Source organism: Chiloscyllium plagiosum, unplaced genomic scaffold (assembly GCF_037043375.1).
Source record: "Chiloscyllium plagiosum isolate Xiang-an unplaced genomic scaffold, Cpla_swu_hap1 HiC_scaffold_21, whole genome shotgun sequence".
Lineage (NCBI taxonomy): Eukaryota > Metazoa > Chordata > Chondrichthyes > Orectolobiformes > Hemiscylliidae > Chiloscyllium > Chiloscyllium plagiosum.
Window position 1 is genome coordinate 68,997,155 of NW_028270159.1, and position 14,785 is coordinate 69,011,939.

Genomic DNA, 14,785 nt, shown 5'->3' on the forward strand with positions numbered 1-14,785 from the left:
GGATACTAAGAGTTATGAATAATTGATTAATACTTATAGAGTTAAAACAAATTGAAGTCATTTTCTTTGAATAGTGTGATTTGAAGGTTCTTTGTCACTCATTTGATAACAGATTACGAGGCGAGCTGAGCTTGTCTGACTGTTTGGTTTAATGAACAGCATGACTCACCGCTATTTGACTGGGGCAGGTTAGAAATATTCATTTTGAGATTTGGACAGATTTGAACAGGTTTTGCGATGAAATGTCCAAGCAGCTTTAAACATTTGCCGATTAGTGTCCTTTCAACAAAGTGTCGTTGAGAAAAATTGTTTAGTTTTGAATACTTGTGGTTGGTTTAAACAAAAGTGAAGGAAATTGCTCCCAATATTGCTAAAAATGTTTGAAGGTTTCAAGATGCTTCTCAAATTTGCCAAGAAAGCTAAGAAAGAGAGACGAAGAATATATTTTTATAATTAGCAAACGGGCTCGAATTGGTTTTAATCAAGGACGAAAGGAAAGCTGAAATTGTGATGTACTTTGTCAGGATTTCGGTATATCAGAGAAACAGACAAATCGGGTAGAGCTCGAAAAATTCAGTTGCAATTGAGGTAAATGAAGTTAGAAGATAAGGAAAACCATGAGAGAAAGAAGAGAGTTAGAGAGAGAAAGAGAGAGAGCAAACAGGAAGGGAGAGAAGGCTTTTAGCTGAGCAAAGAGAGAGTAGAAATTAGAGAAAGAGAACAAGAAAGGGAGAGTGAACTTGAAATGCAAAAGTGGCGAATTTGGGAAATCAATTTAACAGGATAGAGATGAAGAGCGATAGCAGTGATGTATACAAATATGTTTTTAAAATTGCAGCAATATGATGAACAAATGTTGAAGCCTTCTTTATTTAACTGGACAAATTAACTTGGCAGATGGAGTGGTCAGATAACTTGTGGGTAATGCGAATTCAGAATAAGCTGGTAGGCAGAGCTAGTGAGGCGGTTTCAGCGCTATCAAACGAAGAGTGAAGAGTTTATGCAAATGTCAAACAGACTATTTTGAGCGCTTATGAAATGGTACCAGAAGCGTATAGACAGCTATTCAGAAACATCATTAAGGAACCAAATCAGATTTATGTTGTGTTCGAAAGAATTAAACGTTGTGATTTTGTAAGATGGTCTTAAAAATAGATGAGACTTTTGACGCTTTAAGAGATTTTATTCTGCTGGGTGTTGTTTAAAAATTCACTTCCAGAGATGTAAAGAATTCATATAGACGAACAGAAATGGTATGAAATGAGAAGCGCAGCAGAGAGGGCAGATGAATATGCATTGGTGCCGAAGGCACAGATTAGCTCCAACAAGAATTTCATCCTGTGAGCGATTAAAATTGGGAGAAGGGGAGATCCTGCACGACGAAAAAAAGAGCAGAGCACACAGATAATAGTTTACCACACGTTCAAAAAGAAGCCCAAGAGTGTGGAAAGGAGGTGAAAGGCCTTAGGTGTTCTCACTGTAATGGAGTTGGAGTCGGGTGGTTTATGAGGGGCTCAGGAAAAAGGGAGTTTCACTGACAAAAGGTCGTACACGTAAAGTCACAGTGCTGGTCATTGAAGAAAGGCACTGTGGGAAAAGATGAGGGTTTTCAACTAAGCCAGTGGCGCTGTTGAAAGTAATAAAGGAATCCACAAGAAATTAGATGGAGATGCAGGCGACTGGACAGGCTAGGCGGGGGATGGGTACTGAGGTAGAGCCCGATATCTATAAAGAATTGGCCTCTGTGTGTAAAGTTTCTTCATGAAAAAAAAAACATTAGGGGAAGAGAAAGAAGTTATAATTACTCCTGTGAATGATATATCAGGATCCAATGCGGGAATGACTCCCCTTATTGTGGAGAAGCCAAAGGAAGATCAAGAAACTGAGAAGTTTACCGAACAAGTCCATGGAAGTTTTCCGTAATGTGCAGCAACCAGATCCCACTATTCTAAGTCACAGCAATAATCTAAAAAAGAGAAAGACGAAGGAATTGAGATTCAGTTAACGGGAGTCATGTTTCACATAATGTTGCACGATAAACCTGAACAGGCCGAGGGTCAAACACACGTTTTTGGTCCTGAACGGCAAAGGGAATTGCAAAATAAATAGAAGACGATGATAGGTCTCCATGTTGATGCAAACTCAGAAAAGGAACCAGAATGCATTTCTGAGGGCTGTATCTTAAAGAAGGAATAGAACACAGAACATATAACATAGAAACATACAGCGCAGTACAGGCCCTTTGGCCCTCGATGTTGCGCCGATCCGAGCCCACCTTACCTACACTAGCCCACTATCCTCCATGTGCCTATCCAATGCCCGCTTAAATGCCCATAAAGAGGGAGAGTCCACCACTGCTACTGGCAGGGCATTCCATGAACTCACGACTCGCTGAGTAAATAATCTACCCCTAACATCTGTCCTATACCTACCACCCCTTAATTTAAAGCTATGCCCCCTCGTAATAGCTGACTCCATACGTGGAAAAAGGTTCTCATGGTCAACCCTAACTAAACCCCTAATCATCTTGTACACCTCTAACAAGTAACCCCTAAACCTTCTTTTCTCCAATGAAAACAGTCCCAAATGCCTCAGCCTTTCCTCATACGATCTTCCTACCATACCAGGCAACATCCTGGTAAACTCCTCTGCACCCGTTCCAGTGCCTCCACATCCTTCCTATAGTATGGCGACAAAAACTGCACACAATACTCCAGATGCGGCCGCAGCAGAGTCTTATACAACTGCAACATGACCTCAGGGCTCCGGAACTCAATTCCTCTACCAATAAAAGCCAGTACTTCATATGCCTTCTTCACCGCACTATTTACCTGGGTGGCAACTTTCAGAGATCTGTGTACATGGACACCAAGATCCCTCTGCTCATCCACACTACCAAGTATCCGACCATTAGCCCAGTACCCCATCTTTTTGTTACTCTTACCAAAGTGAATCGCCTCACACTTACCTACCTACATTGAACTCCATAAGACGAAAACTGGGATCATGTGCAGAGGAGGAAAGGGTAGACATAAGTTAGATTGTGTTACAAGTAACATCCAGACAGATGTTATGAGTATCTCATGAATAAACAGTTGCAGGTCACCGAGGTGCGAGGAAGATTCAGCCAAAATACAAAAGCATATATATTTAACAAAGTTGTGGTTAAATATTGCTGTTCATGTCGTACGTCCCAAAGGGTGGGTAAGCATCAGGCACCTTTGTTGCCAGTTCCCGCATTCGAAGAACCTTTCACATGGGTTATGATTGATTGCGTTCATCTTCTGCTAAAATTAAAAGGTTGAACCAGTACTTACGAAACATAATGGATGTATCTACCACCCTTTTGGGAGCAATACTATAACGAAGCATTAAGGCAAAAGGCAGGGGAGAGAAGTTTGCAGCTTTCTGCAGGCGGTATGGGCTCCCCCGAGAGATTCTGTTAGACTGTTAAACAAGTTATTAATAGCTAAGGGATACAGCACTTAAATCAAGTGCGCATCATCCTGAAATGGAGGGAGCCTTAGAAGGGGAACATCAGACCCTTCATGCCAATTTTCGACCATTCTGTCAGTATTATACGAATTATTTTAATAAAGGTCTCATGAAGTTTAATATGCCGAGATATAGATTAAATAATGAGGAATTCCTTGAGGACTGAGATAATTTATTGAACTATCTGAACCATGAGCAAATAAACCAGCTGAGAGGTTTGTTCCAGCAGTATGAAAACAAATGCAGGAATAAGGTGGAAAGGACTATTTGTGGGGGAATAATGTGGAAAGGGGGAACGCTGTTGCGATAAAACAAAACCACTATATACTTAATCCCCTCAAAGCCACGCAGGTCTAGAAGGATTTGAATGTGATGCCCAATGAAGGTATCATCGAACCTAATCAGCATGAGTGGAATTCACCGATCATGCTAGTTCGCAAAACTGATGGCACTCATGGATTTTTGTGGACGATCAGAAAGTCATCGCCTTAACAAAATTGGACTTATACCCAGTACCAAGACTGTGTGGAGAAGTTTCGACAAGCTACTTCCATCATATTTTCTGCCTGATTATTGAAGGTACATATATTTTCGAATGCAAAATAAATTTCTGTATTTGTTACACCAAACGGCCAATATCAATTCAAGGGGATGCCTTTAAGAATGAAGATCAAACTAGTTACATTCTAAAGACTCACGTACAAAGTTGTGGCCCGACAAACAAATTGCGCAGTTTATCTGGGTGATGCAATGATCTTTAGCGTGTCTTGGAAATATCATATGGTACAGTAGGCAGAGCTCTTTGAACGATAACAAGAAGCAAAACGGCTAATAACCTTAAAGAAAACAGAATTTGTGAGGGCAGAGGTGATGTTCCTTGAACATAACATCAGTCATGGGACCTACTCCGATCTGTATCCAAACCACACACCAACTTTCTCTCCTCATACATCCACCCCACAATTCATCGCACCCATCCACTTACCCCCTTCACCTCATCCCATTGCACCCTTTCTCAGATCCCCACCCCACTCCCCAACCCACTTCACTCCCAATCACCATTTATTTCCACACCCACTCCCCCACCACACCACATCCAATCCTCACGCACCACATGCCATCACCGTTCCTCCCTGCGTCCATCACCCACCACGAGACTCGCCCAAAATTCCACCACGGAGCCTTGCCACACATTTACTGGGCATCCAACCTCGAACTCTCTGCGACCAGACGGTCTACCGTAAGGAACCGGCTCACGTTTTATCTCCTCCACCCGCAACTAAATGAATTCTGGATCTACCACATTGCGGAGCTTTCCTTCCGCTGCCTTTGTCGTCGTGCCTTGTTCTGGAGCAGAAAACGTCAAATCTCCCTCAAAGGACCCCTTCTGCAACCTTCAACCTTCCTCCTCGTCATTGTCCCCTCATTCGGCATTGTACCCACCTTATAGCTCGTCACTGCAAACTGACGACGTAACAATGGCCGCCAAAACTTCACCAACCACCACACAATCCAAACTCTCCCCTTCCGAAAGTGAAGCACTCCACTCGCTCTGTAACATCCTTCGGCTCACCATCATGCTCGCTGAAAATGTGAGACAGTGGTAGTCTGTGGAATGGACCTCTGTAGCGCAGAGGTGGAACGCCAACTATCTGACTCCACACCTTACTTCCCCTTTGCCCAGAACCCCACCATGAAATATCATACCTAAATCCAAGACATTGTCAGTGCTCTCATTGCCTTTGATTATCTCCACTCTACTGCCTCAATCGTGAAGAAAGGTTACACCCGAAACTTTGACTTCTACACCTTCTCATTCTGCATCCCTGCTGTGTTATTCCAGCATCCTGCTTGTCTACTTTCGATTCCAGAATCTGCAGGTTTTTTTGTCCCTATCCGACACAGAAAATGTTGTAACGCCTGTACCAAACTCAATATCTTTATTCTCTAATGCTAGAGTACTTTCTCTGGTAGTGCTGGATTCCTTTGCAAAGTAGGCGACTGGGCGTTCAATTCCATCATCATCTTCCGATAGCAGCAGAGTTCAAACTCTTAGATCGCGAGCATCAATTGTAAATTTGAGTATTTTCAAAAACATTGATGCAGCCTGAACTTGTGCAATGGTTAATACTGCTTTTAAGTTCTCAAATGCCTCCTGGCATTGTTCTGTCCACTAAACGTTTGCATTCTTCTTTAGTAAATTTGTTAGCAAAGCCACCATGCTGCTGAAATCTGAGTGAAACGTCCGAAACAAACAGGTGTCAATCAGGAACCGGAAGAGCTGTCAAATCCAGAAGTCGCTTTCGTCTGGAGAAGTCTGCAGCGAGAGGGAGTCTCCACGTGAGTGATGCCGGTGGTAGCAGCGTGTTGGGCGGGGTCTGGATGTTTCTGGAACCAAGGAACGAAATTCAAACAGCAAACAAATTATCCCACTGGAGGTGAGAAGAGCTGAGTTTTGTGAACTTCTGATTTTTGATATTCGATATGAAACTTAAAAACTGTTTATTGAGCTGGTGGACTCTTGCAATTGTTCTGCCTCTGCGCATGCTCTGATGTTGACAGTTAACAGTTGCCAGCATCCCTGATGTCCACCTCTTTAGACTAACATGCTTTTCCTCATTCCATTATCCACACCGCCCTCAGCTGCAGCAACTCCATTCCCCAGTTCACACCTCTAAACTCCCTCCCAACCCAACAAGCATAGAGATCCACTTGTCTTCACCTACCATCTCATTAGTCTTTGCATCCAATGCATCATTGTCAAACACTTCCACGAACTCCAAATAGATCCCACCAAAAAGAACATCTTCCCCTCCTCACACCCTCTGATGTCTGCAAGGACAATTCACTCTGACAGTCCTTGGTTCATGCCACGCTGGTACCGAAGCCCCATGTACCTTCTCATGCAACCAGAAAAGAAAAACTAAGTCTGCCAGTATACCACCACCCCAAACCTCCATCTAACGCACCTTCCAAGTTAGACAGAGGTTCACCTGCCTCTCTTACAAAACAGTTTAATACATCCGGTGCTCCCGATGTGGTCTTCTCTGCAACGGGACCCTGAACATATACTTAAGGATTTGGTAAGTAAGCATCACAGCCAGAACCGTTGGGTCCGACCGGACCTCCCATTAGGCACCCATTCCAATTCCTCCAATCAGTCCGTGTTTGACATGATTATCATTGTTCACTGCCATTTCCAAAACAAACCGCAACTCCTATTGAAGGAACAATGTCTGGGCACCCCACAGACCATTCACTTGAAATGACATCCCTCCACATCCCCTCCATCCTTTCCCAGCCTCTATCCCTCATTGCCCCGCTCCCTGCCACCAACCGGATTGATTACTCCCATCAATCAAACACATCATATGCTGTACCTGCTTTCACTTATTCCCCAGGTCACCAACCTTTACCTGCCGCACCATTTATCTACAGCTCCCCCACACCCACCATCATTCAATGTTCTTCTGGCTAACCACCGAGCTCAATACCCTGCTCCCACTTTGTTCCAACACACTTTGATGCTTTTAACTCTAAGGACTACATCTTACCCCTCATTTGGCCTCACGCCTTATGTTCCAGTGATATTTCTGTGCTACTGAGTCGGTGTGAGCAGGGGTGATGAAATGTTTCGGCCTCCTGGAGGATGCACTCAGCGTCACTCATCATCCTGCTGTGACATTAATAAGCTTTGAGGAAGTAGAGATAGAAACCTACTTATTTTTAAAAATAAACCAAGTAATTGACAGGACATTGGCATTACTGTCTCAGCTAGTATTTGTTCCTCATCTCTAGATGCTTTTGAGAAGATGATGACGAGCTGCCATTTTGAACCATTTGCTGTCAATTTGACACAAAAAGGCTTAGAATGTTGTGAGGGAAAGAGATTCCGCATTTTGACCCAGCCAATCTCTATCTATGATTCTTCAAATCCTGGTTAATTTATTCACAATCTACATATAAGTTTGAGATATCAGTCTGCAAATCTTCAAAATTTCGCATGTTGTAACAATGAACAAGTAAAGATTAGAAATTCAGAACCGACAATTCCAGTTTGTCTGGAATAACTTATTTCACTGCTTTTCCCAAACCTGTAATGCTTCACTCCACCCACTCTATCCCACCATTCTAACTGTGCTGCTCCCCAACGTATACCATCGCCATTCTCATGGAGTTGCTAATATACAGAAACATCCCTCTACCTACCGTCCTGGTTAGACTCTGTACCAGTTCTGCTTTCAATTCTCTGCCCTTAATTTGCTCCAAGTTAGCAATGTAACATCAGAATGAAACAAAAGAAATAAAGTCAGGTCCTTCTTTGCTTTCCGTTGTTCAAATCACAGTATAATGATGATTTGGGGATGGAATTTCATCTCACGAGGTGTTGGTGACACATTGCCTCCGGGACAGAACAATGGAAGTAGTGGATGACTTTCCCCTACAGCCAATTAGAGTCTGGAGTGTAATCCGCCCCAGCTCCGCCTCACACAAACACCAAACTCCGTCCCCATTCTGGACATGCACAGTGCCAGATTGCCGGCACAAGTATGGTTTCTGGCCAAGGAATTGTGGGAGTTGTAATATTTAGTGAAGTCACTGAAAAGTGTGGGCATATTGGGTGTTGGGGACCCCTTCAGACACACAGGACACAGGCTGTTATTGTATTTTCCAAAGACATCCGCTGAATTGAGATTGGAGATAAATAACGGCTAGCATATTTTAAGCAGAGCTATCTCAGTGGTTAGCAATGCTTCCTCACAGCATCAGGGACCCGGCTTTGATTCCGGCTTTGGACGACTGCCTGCGTGGAATGTACACATTCTCCCCGTGTCTGCGTGGCATTCATGTGGCGCTCCCGTTTCCTCCCACAGTCCAAGAATGAGCAGGTTAGGTGGATTGTCAATGCTAACAATGTACACAGTGTCCATGCTTGTGCAGGTCAGGCCATTAGCTATAGACAATGCAAGGATACAGGCAATGGGTGGGTCTGCTTGGGATGACCTTCAGAGGGTTGTTGTGCACTCTTTGGATGAATAGCCTGTTTCTGCACGCTTGGGATTCTCTTTTATTCTCATGAGGAAGACTGTACTTGTCTTAATGTGTTGTGCATCTGTGCAATTCACTATTCAATGCAAGGACAATGAGAGTGCGAAGAAGTGCCAGGAGTGGACATGCGAATTTGTTGGTGGATCGGATCAAAGGAAACCTTATAGGTATATTAGGAATAAAAGAATGACAGGAGTAAGATTAGGGCTAATCAAAGATTGTCGTGGGAAGTTGTGTTTGGCATCTGAGGATATTGGGAAAGTGCTTAATGAATATTTTTCGTCGGTATTCACATTGGAAAAGGGCAATGTTAGTGACAATACAGAGACAAAGGTTACAAGATGAGATCAGATTGAGGTTGACAGGGAGGAGTTCAACAATTTTGGCAGATCTGATTATAGATAATACCCTGAGCCGGACGGGATTTATCATCGTATTCTCTACGAGGCAGGGATGAGTTGCAGAGCCTTTGGCTTTGGTCTTTATGTCATCATTGTCGACAGGAGTAATGCCAAACGTCGAGAGGATAACAAATGTTGTTTCCTTGTTGAAGAAGGGAGTAGGGAGAACATTGTTAATTACTGGCCAGTGTGCATTACTTGTTTGTGGGTACTGTCTTGGACAAGGTTATAAAAGATCGTGTTTATAATTATCTGGAAAGGAATAATTTGATTAGGGATAGTCAATACGATCTTGGAAAGGGTAGGTCGTGCCTCACTAAGCTTATAGAGTTCTTCGAGAAGGCTACAAACAGGTCGATGAAGGTGAAGTGGTTGATGTGATGTATATGGACTTCACCGAGGGTTTGATAAGCTTCTGCGTTATAGGCTACTGCACCAAATACGGAGTTAAGGGACTGAAGGTGATTTATCGGTTCAGATGGAAAGTTGAGAAGCTGAAAGCAGACACAGGTTGGTGGTTGATGGGAAATATTCATCCTGGAGCACAGTTACCAGTGGTGCATCGTAAGGATCTCTTTTGGTGCCACTGCTTTTGGTTACTTTTTAAAGAATGAGATGGATGTGTGCTAAAAAGGATAGGTTAGTAATGTTTTCGGCTGACACTAAAGTAGGCAGCGTTACGGATAGTGCCAAAGGATGTTGTGGGTTATCGAAGGTCATAGATAAGATCAGCTAGGAGAAAGTGAGGGCTGCAGATGCTGGAGATCAGAGCTGAAAAATGTGTTGCTGGAAAAGTGCAGAAGGTCAGGCAGCATCCAAGGAGCAGGAGAATCGACGTTTCGGGCATAAGCCCTTCTTCAGGAAACGTCTGCTCGAAACGTCGATTCTCCTGCTCCTTGGATGCTGCCTGACCTGCTGCGCTTTTCCAGCAACACATTTTTCAGTCATAGAAAAGATGCAGAGCTTGGCTGAGAGATGGAAAATAACGTTTAATTTAGAAACATGTGACGTGGATCACTTCAGAAGTGATCCACGCCACATGTGGATCACTTCTGAAGTAATAGGGATGCAAAGTACTTTGTGAATGGTCAAATTCTTGACAGTACAGACGAACATATAGATCTCGGTGTCCTGGTGCATAAATCTCTGAACGTTGACTCCCATGTTAACAGGGTTTCTAAAAAGCCATGTGGTGTGTTGGCCGTGATTGGAAGGGGGATTGAGTTTAGGAGCCACGACGTCAAGCTTCAGCTGTACAAGACATTGGTAAGGCCGCACCTGGAGTATTGTGGTCGCTGCATTTTAGGAAATATGTGGAAGCTTTGAAAAGGGTTCGAAGGAGATTTACTGGGATGGTGCCCGGTATGGAAGGAAGGTCTTACGAGGAAAGGTTGAGGGAACTGAGGCTGTAATTGAGACGTATAAGATAATCAGAGGGTTAGATATGGTGGACAGGGAGAGACATTTTCCTCAAATGGTAAATGCTAACATGAGGGGACAAGCGGGGAATAGATTTAGTACAGATGTTAGAGGTAATTTCATCAATCAGAGAGTGGTAGGGACGTGCAACGGCCGGCCTACAAGAGTAGTAGCCTCGCTGACCTTAAGGGCATTTAAATTGGCCTGCGGATAATAATGGAATGGTGTAGGTTAGATGGGCATCAGATTATTTTCACAGTTCGTCGCAACGTCGACGGCCGAAGTGCCTGTACTACGCTGTAAAGTTCTATGTCCGATGTTCTATGAGCAAAGTTGATGAACAGATACAGATGATTAATTTGCAATGAGTTGAAGGGTGAGAGAGCAGGCGGTTAAAACCAGTTGAAGTAGAGGTGGCAATCTTCATCATATTAAATGGTGGAACAGCCTGAAGGATCTGAATTGCCTCTCCTGTTCTCAGTGCTTATCTTCTTACGTTAAATAAATGTAAAGCTGAATCTGAGAATCACCACGTTCAAAGACGAAGATTTTCGGAAAACGCAGTGTAGTCAGCTAGATTATCATTCTAAACTTAGATATTGAGGAACTGTATAGGAAATAATGATTTTGCATCGTAAACTGAGGGGCGACAACGATTTGTACGTTTAGAATGTGGAGTACATTCACAACATCGAGAATTATTTGTTCGGAATATTGAGCCTACAGTTTATTACAAAACCTTCGTCCCTGATATTGAAACCAAAACTCTTAAGAAACATCGTCTCACCTCATAATTTGATAAAAGAGCTGGTACAAGTAAGGTTGAGTTTACAACATAGATGGAAAGCGAGAACATTAAATCCAGTCTCAAGATCCTGTGCTTAAACAAAGGAAACTACATTAGGATGAGAAGTTGACTAATATAGACTGTAAGCAAATACCCACGGTGCGACAGATGATGAACAGTGGCAGCATGTCAAAGCAATTTTTCAAAGTGCTCAGCAAAATTATTAATCACTGAAAAGGCAGGACTATAGGAAAAGGGTTAATCTGCCATGGGTGTCTGAGAAAGTAAAGGAGGCTATCAACTTGAAATAGAATGCGAACAAAATGGCAAAGACCAGAGATAAACTTAGAGAATGGGAAAATCTTTCAAGATGAACAGAAAGCAACAATGAAAGGCAGAAAGAAAGACAGATTGCGGGAGTAAACAAGCTCAGAATTTAAGACAGCAAAAGTTTGTTTTAACATATAAAATGAAAAGGAGTGGCGAAAGTGTCTAAATGTTAGTCCTTTAGAGTTTGAGAAGTGGAATTTAGTCACGCGATATGAGGAAATGGCCGAGGTATTTAACAGGTATTTTGTGTTGGTGAAGATGTCAGTGAATGTAAAGAAAACGGCAATAAAATAACAAGTTTGATTGAATTAATCAAAGGAATAACAATGGAGTCTGGTGGGATCGGGGGGGGTGGGGGTGGAAGCGATTTATAGATAATCAGAGGGCCAGACGAGCAGTTTCCATTACGAGAGGGGAACCGATTGCATGAAAGGGCACATGACATCTTTAATTTTTGAAGCACTTAACTGGACAAGTCTTTCTGGTACCATCACCATAGAGATAATCCTGACTGACAGCCCCACTGAAATTGAAGCACTTGTCAGGTAGTTGAGTGAGTCAACAGTACATTGAAGGAAAATCTCTGCAGTCAGGCATCATCCGAAGTGCAGGAAAGTCAACGTTTTATGCAAGAGCCGTGCATCAGGAGTAGTGAACCATGGGAAGAGAGTTTACCACAAAGTGCTGAACGGGAGTCGACTTCTTAAGTACAATTATCATGAAGGTAATACTGATAGACAGCCTCCGTTCAAAGCCACAAACCACAATGTTTCAGAGTGGGAGTTCAGGCGGGCAGTTACCTGATATCGCGTTAGAGGATATCGTGTTGCCTGTGCACTATGCCGGTAACTGCCATGTCTCATCAATAAAGATTCAAAGAAGACCTCACAGAGTTCTGTGCCTAGTTTTTCCTATCCAGCAGTGTTCAGGAAAAAGAATTTACAGCAGTCGGTCTTCACAGTGAAAGATATGAATAACATGCTAGTAACTGAGAAGGAGACGAAGGGAGGTGAGGACCAGGAAACAACCATTATCACGAAAGAGGTAATGCTGGCTAAGCTAATGGAGCTAAAGGCAGACAAGTCTTCTGGCCATGATGGAATATATCCCAGGGTAAGAAAGATGTATTGGGAGAAAAAGCAAATGCATTATGAGTCAAAGTCCAAAGCAGAGATAGCCCCAAAGGCGCGAACTGGTCCATACTGACCAACATGTCCATCCAATCTGCACAAAGCCCATATGTTTCTGAAACATTCCTATGCATGTTTTTTTTCCAAATGCCCTTTAAATTTTGCTAATATTCCCGCCTCAAATACATTCACTGGCAGCTCATTCCATGTGCCTGCCACCCTGTGTGTAAATCATTTGTCTGTCAGGTTGGCTTTCCTTCTTTCTCATCTAACCTTATACTGATACCCTCTAGTCCCTTGATCCAGTGGGAAAAAAATACATAGTGCATTCTCATTATCCATGCCTCCCGTGATCTACGACACTTCATCAAAAGATACCCCTTCACCCTCCTCTGCTCTAAAGAAAAGTCATTCTCACTTGTTCAACCTCTCTCCATACTCAGATCGTAAGTCATGACAACATCCTTGCAAATGTCTTCTGCAATCTTTCAAGTTTAATAACGTTATTCAATAGCAAGGCAACCAAAACTTATATCTAATACTTTGTGTGCGGCCTCACCCACGTCATGTATATCTGCAACATCACATCCCAATTTCTATATTCCCAAAGTCATAATTGATGATGAATGCCAGTGTGCCTAAACCTTTGTTCACTGCCATGTCTATTTGTGACTCCACTTTTCAACATGTGTGCGTCTGACCTGCAAGGTTCCACTACACTCCTTAAGGATGTACCTTTCCCGATGAAACTCATACCTTGATTTGACTTTCCAAAATGCAAGAACTTATAATTATCTATACTAGACTCGTTTTCCCATTTTTTTGGCCAACTTCCCGGTTGATCAAGATCCTGCTAGCGTCTATGACAACATTCCTGACTAGCCATGCAACCTCCTATTTTAGTGCAATCACAAAATTTCTTATCATGCCTTGTACATTTGCATCCAAATTATTGAGGTCGATAGCGATCGGCCCAGTACCGACCTCTGCTGCATTCCACTAGTCACAGGCCTCCAAACTGACAAGCATCCTTCTCAATACACTCTGCTTTTACAATCAAGCCAATTATGCATCCAATTTGCCTGTTTCCCCGGGATTCCATGCAATTTAACCTACTAGAGTAGCCTATAATGTAAAATCTTATCAAAGGCGTTACTGAACTCCATATAGACCACGTCTACTGCCCTGCTTTCGTCAACCTTCCTGGTCATTTCATCAACCATTTCCAACAAATTTGCCAGCCATGATCTCCCACGCACAAAACCATGCTGACCACTCCTGTTCAAACCTTGCCTTTCCAAATGCATGTACATATTAACTCGCAGAATCTTATCATGCAACTTACCAATACAGATGTTCGGCTTACTGGTTTATAGTTCCCAGTTTTTTCTTTGCAGTCCTTCTTAAATAGTGTCACAGCATTAATTACCCCCCAGTCTTCGTGGACATCATCCGTGGCTAAGATCAGAGTCCCCGCAAATTTATATCCAGCCTTTTCCAGTTTTCTTGGATCTGTTTGGTGAGGACCAGGAGATATATCAATCGTCATTCATTCTAATTCGTCCTACATCTCCTCTACTGTGATATTGCAAACAGGATCGGAAAAATGGATTTCCAGTTATGATGGACAATTGAAATGAACATTGCAGTCATCACAAATCTAGCATTTCACAACAGCGCTGGAACCAGTTTGACAACAGCAATGAATTCCAAACCATAATCGATAAGTAACTCCTTTACAACAAAGGAGGATATGGTGAGGTTTTCATGGTGAGGTTATCCTTGTGTCTTTCTGGTTGAATGGTCAATTGAAAACTTGTCCTCAAACAAAACAAATCTATGTTTCAATTGCTCTTGGGAAATGTGTTATATGTTTCAGACTTTTAAAAGCAATGAAACGTATTTCCACAGTCATTGCGCTAACACATACTTGTGTCTCAGTACTTTTTCCAGTCACACTGATATTCCAAATATTTATCCACAGACGAAATGCATATCTTTCCTTCCACATGAAACGGTCAATGTTATTCACATAATCACAGATGAAGTCACTATCAGGTCTGAACATGAAGTTCGCTTTGAATTGCCAAACCGCAAACCCACGCCTTCAATACCCTACTACAGAAAAAAACAAGTCCTGAAGAAGGGCTCTAACCCGACACGTCAATTCTCCT